The following is a 6249-nucleotide window of genomic DNA, read 5'->3' on the forward strand; positions in this document are numbered from 1 at the left end:
ATGATGAACAAATAGCTGTTTTGCTCAATGAAGATATTGAATGTATTGATAAAGAATATGAAGAAACAGAACATGTATTAAATAGAATTGAGTTAGCAAACCTTGGCGATTGTTCTATTTTTAATGGTAAATTAACTAAATTATATTTTTACAAATGTAAACTAAGAAACTGATATAAATACAATTTAATAGTAACTTACCTACTTAACATAATATGAATAATTCAAGTGTTGAAACCAAAACTTTGTTTATTTTTGTTATAGGTATTCGCTGTGTGGCTCACACTTTACAATTAGTTTTTATTGATACCTTGAAGCACAACAGTATAGATAAATTATTAAACAAAGTTCGCTTACTAGTTAGAAAGCTGCGAAACCAAACTTATATTTATTTGATCAAAAAGGATAAATTAAAATTGCCAATTTTGGATTGCTTAACACGTTGGCACTCTACATTTGACATGCTAGAGAGATTACAACATCTAAAAGCATTTATCCAAAATATGGCACCAAATGACTCCAAACTGAGAAGAGTTGAGTTGAGTCATTTTGAGTGGCAACAAGTAGACATATTATTTAAAACTCTTTTACCTGCAAAAATGTGTACTAAAAAATTACAATATGAGCAATTGACTCTTACTGATTTTTATGGGGCTTGGATTGCTTGTAGAATCGAAACAGAATCCTTGAACAATGTATTTTCTAATAAGTTAGTACAGTGTTTGAGATCTAGGGAACAAAATATTATGAACAACCAAGTTCTTCTAGCTGCTATTTTCTTAGACCCCAGATTTAACATAACACTGACAGAAGATCAATGTAATATTGCTATTACACATTTAATAAATATATGGTTTCATAGAAAAGAACTTGAAACGAGTCAAGTTGATTCTAACAATGCAAATATAGAAATTGAAAATAATATTGATGAAAGTTTGACTAATAATTATGATACAGATATACTTGAAGATTTTCTGAAACAGAAGGAAAGTGATAACCAGTGCAGTTCAATTTCAAGTTTAACTTCAAGCCAACCAAATACCCAAAATTCAATTTCAACAAAAATGGAAACTTTATTAAAAACATATTAATTAAATGAAAAGAGATTAAACCACAAAACAAATATATTAGAGTTTATTTAGTTGGAAGACAATGAAGAAAAAATATCCGGAAATTTATCAGCTGTCACAAATTGTGTTTTCTGTTCCCGCAACTCAAGTTAGCGTCGAGCGCCTTTTTTCATGCTTAAAATTTATATTATCACCTTATAGATGCAACATAACACCTATACACCTGGAAGACCAATTATTAGTTAGAACAAATAGATTATTTGAAAAAAATTATAAAAAAAAAAATTTTCAAGAGTAAATTATTAGTTTACTAATATAATAATATATTTTAGATAATATATCTATATTATGACTGATATTATAATGTAATAAACTAATAACTAATAATATTATTTTAAGCATTTTTTATAATATTATTTATTCATTTTGTACCTATCCCTCCCCTTAATTATAATTGATAATATACTATAATAAAGTAATTTATTTATAATAAGGTTGATTATCTTACCAGTATATTATAATTATAATATTTATGTTTTGTATGTTTGTCTATTACTTTATAGTTTAAAATTTAAATATTATTTACTATTAACTAACAAAATAGGTACGTACCTAGTGGATATCTAGTTGTTTTTTAAATATATTATTATTATATTTTTTTAATATATTATTATTATCTAGGTTTTGCTAGTCATCTACAATATTGGTACCTTATACATATTGTATGCTAATAATGTTATTTTGAATTCTTACAATGTTTAGAATTTAGTGGTATAATGAAACTTCCATTAACAGCCAGTAAATTATTGAATTAAATAGTATATTTTTTAGTTTTAATGTTAATATTATATTGTAATGATATTTTATTACCTAAATTCTTAAATAGGTACACTTAATTACAAATACCTATCAATAAATTTAAGTTCTTAATATGTTCATTTTGTATACAGTACTTGATTAATAAAAATAAAATAAAAAGCAAAAGTAAAATAATTATGGTTAAAACCGGTATTAACCAAAACCGAAACCGAAACCGAAATTTGATATTTTTGGAAACCCGAACCAAAACCGAAACCGAAATTTTAGATTTTTGAGAACCGAAACCGATAAAATCATAAAGGTTCCAGTCCCTGGTCGTTTCATTATGACTGATGCTAAGGTCAATAATGGCCACCTCTCAGACGAAGCTCAGAATAGCCTGACTAAACTTTTAATTAATTACTTGTTTCAAGATAAGAGCAGGTAATAAATCAAATCAGTGTAGGTACCTAGTTTCAAAAATTTAGTGTAGATCAATGTTAGGTTTTTTTTACAGAGTTTAATTTTATTTATTATTTATTATTTATTTAGCTGTATTTTTATTTTAACACCAATACTTGATGTAAGTAATATTTATATAGATACATTCAAAAATATAATGTGTTTTTCATTGCCTAGGTTTAAAATAACAGAAATCTACCAATTGAGAATTGATTTTAATATAATTAGTAATTACTGAGTAGTAGAGTAATAGCCAATTAAATATTATGTAATTAATGTGTAGTATTATTTATTTGGTAATATTTTGATAATTTTCAGGGGTACTGACTTTTACTTTCGGAAAATCGCATCTTTAATCATTGAAATATTTCCTAAAGAACAAGAGGTTGGTTATCAAATTAATTTCAGCATATTTATGAAAAATAAAACTATTATACTATGCATCTTATATAGAAACTATATTTCATACCATCGAGTAGTGGAAATAATTCTCATGCCAAAGGGAAATTAGTTGAAAGGTGGAAGAATGTCTCGCGTCGTTTGAGAAGTATAGGTGCTATTGAAGGTGAAAGAAAAGCTAAATGTGCTAATGATATATCACCTGCAGTTATAACATTTTCTGGTAATACAATTATAAAATATGTCTAATTTGTAGACATTTTTATTTATTAATAACATTGATTATAATAGATGAAATTGAAGCTGCTAAAGTCTGGTTGAGTAAGTCAGGTTCATCTTCTGACTTTGAAGAAGTTATTAAACACTGGAAACTTACTTACGATATAAGGAAAACAGAAATCCATGGTTCTGACATTTCAAAACATCATTTGTCTGGAATTTTTAAATCCTGGCCTATTTTATGTGGCCCAAAAGGATATGTTCTGGTAATTTTTCAAATAAATATAATAAATCATGGCACAAAATTAGTTAGTAACTTTATTCAAGATTTATGTTTTTATGGTATTTGAAGATTTTAATTTGGAGTACCCCATCATTAAGAATCTTTTACACGACTGGCCAACATTTATAAAAAAGTGGACTTATTTTTCAAATAATTTACTGAGTCTACGTAGAAATTCAGTGAAGGATAACTACGGTAAAGACATATTGAAACAACTCGATGCTGTACAACTCAGCGGAAGTGAGTATAAATATAAATCCATCAATTAAAATAATATTTTTACATAACATGTACTTGACTGTTTCAATTTAAACTATTTATTACTCTTATATAAGATACCAGGACGTGCAATATTCTCAAACTTCTCCTAATTCCATATCTTGTGCCCACTAAAACACAAATCAAAAATAACAAAAAATCATGGAAACCGTCACTTGTTGAGTTAGCTGTAGCTTTTGTTGTTCATGTTACTGTAAGTTATATTTATTAATTACATTTTAATTGAACAAATTCATTATATATTGTAAGTGTGTGTAAAAAAGACAACATAGTATTTATAATATAAATATAAATCTGAATCCAGATATAATACCAGGAATAAAATTATACCAATTTAAATACCTTCAAAAACATTAAAATCACAGTTGGACAACAGAGTCCAGTTAATAAAGGCACACCATTATATAAAAAACTAATAATTAATTTAGATAGTTTTAATTCATTTAAGTTGTTTAAAAGTTTTGTTTGTAAATTAAACCTCAGTCATATATCTATCTAATATAATTCTAGTCTGTCTTCATTCTGTACTATAGATCCTACTTTGTTATTAATATAAATTGTAATTAGAATTTAGATCTCACCCTCTTCGGCACAAGATTTTATCTTTTGAAGGTGTATACAAATACTTTTTCATTTTATATTGTCTTTTTAGTACTAAGTATTTAAAAATAATAAAAATAATAATTATAATAAAAATTACAAATCTCTTATCATCATAAGTTTGTTTAAACTAGTTTGAAATTTTTCATTCAAATTGTAACAATAGAATTTTTGAACCTTAGGTCATAATATTTCTTTTGATTTTCAGAATTTGACAGGACTTGAAGCTGAATTAGATAAGAGAATTCAAAAATATATACAGTATGGCACAACTATTCAGCCTTTTATAGTATTGGTTGGCAAAGATATATTTTCCATTAAATACTGTTATATCAGAGTCGATGATCAATTTTGGACATTTGGCTGTCCACTGGAAGCCGTAGATGCTTGTTTCAAAACATATATAGCATTACACTGCTGCTATCCAAAATAATGCTATGAGTCGTGGATCATTCTACAACTACAGCTGTACAATTTAGAAACAATTTATGATCGTCAATCTTCAGTTATTGTCTCTTTAAATAGTAAAATGAATACCATGAACGAAACTGTTAGTATTTAAATTTGGTATGTTCAATTTTTAATATTATTTATGAAATACTATTTTATTCAATTTATTAAACTTGTCAAAGGTAATTACAATTTGTAACAAAATGTACAACTGCTTTTTATGCTTTAAAGGCATAACTATATTTCTAAACTTATATGGCACATGGAAATTTACCATAACTTGGGAACTCGGTCGTTTTATATGTGCAAACAGCAATCATGTTGTAGAGACTTTCGAGGTTTAAAAAGCTTTAGGCAACATTTAAACAGAAGTCATCCATTAGTAAAATCAAATTCTGATAATGCATTACACAATAATTTAGGTAGTGAAGCTATTGGTAATAACTATAATGATACTGAACCTTCTTCATTTACATCTACTCTTTTTAATTTGTCAGAAACTATTACTACCTCTGATCACCATATTGACACATATGAAGTTCTAGAAGATATTCATATTGTTGATGAACTTATAAGGACTAAAAACACTGATGACTTATTTTTGTTGCCTTTAACACAAATATAATATACAAATATTATTAAGAAGTGTGCCTTAAATTTTATTAGTAAACTTATGATGAAACCGTCTGTAACAAGTATGCTTTTGCAAGAAATAATAGACGGGGTCATAGAATTATTTTCTAGTGATATAGTACTTGAATTGAAGTCAAAGATTATGCCACTTTTAAACTTAAGTAGTTTCTCAACAAAATTTGAAATTGAAGAAATGTTTAATGCTCTTCAACATCCGTTTTTAGATCTTACAACTGAGCACCTTCGCATGAAATACTTAGTTTCAAATGATCTTTTCATCATACCAAAAACTATAGTTGTAGGTTACACAAAAGAAAAAAAACTGTTCTTGGGGAAGATAGACTTTTAATGGTACCAGTACAAGGACATTTTCTTTCGTTAAAAAGAAATCTGAAAGCTTTCTTTGAACTTCCTGATATTTATAAAACTGCAACTAAATTTATGAATGAATCCTTGTCCAATAATGAAACCATGATTTCATTTTGGATGGTTCCACTTAGAAAAAAATGAAACGTAATTTTTCAGACAAAATTGTATTCCCTATTTACTTATACTATGATGATGTTGTTCAATTAGGTAACCCATTGGGTTCACATTCTGGAATACATAAAATGGGATGTATTTATTTTTCAGTAGTAGCATTTCCTCCCGAATATTTGTCTGCCTTGGAAAAAATTTTTGTTGCATTTTTATTTCACTCTACTGATCGAGGATTTAATAAAGTGACAAATGAAATAATGTTTTCATCCCTAATCAATGAGTTGAAAGATCTTCAAACCAATGGCATTACAATACAAGTTGACTCGGTCGAAATTACAATATTCTTTGCTCTTGGTTTGGTATTAGGAGACAATTTAGGTCTAAATTCAATTCTGGGTTTTGTTGAAAGTTTTAATGCTAATTACTGTTGCCGAATTTGTCGTTGTTCTAAACATGATCTTCATAAAATGGTACGCGAAGTTGACACTTTAATACGGAATGAAAATAATTATGAAACCGATATTATTTAAAACTGTGTGTCTAATTCTGGATTAAATGAAAGATGTATATTTAACAA

General features: G+C 26.9%; 1 pseudogene; it reads left to right on the forward strand.

Annotated features, from left to right (window-relative positions):
* The first annotated feature begins 1151 nt into the window (after positions 1-1151).
* Positions 1152-4671, forward strand: LOC132933377 (uncharacterized; annotated as a pseudogene).
* Positions 4672-6249: the final 1578 nt, after the last annotated feature.

Source organism: Metopolophium dirhodum, chromosome 1 (assembly GCF_019925205.1).
Source record: "Metopolophium dirhodum isolate CAU chromosome 1, ASM1992520v1, whole genome shotgun sequence".
Lineage (NCBI taxonomy): Eukaryota > Metazoa > Arthropoda > Insecta > Hemiptera > Aphididae > Metopolophium > Metopolophium dirhodum.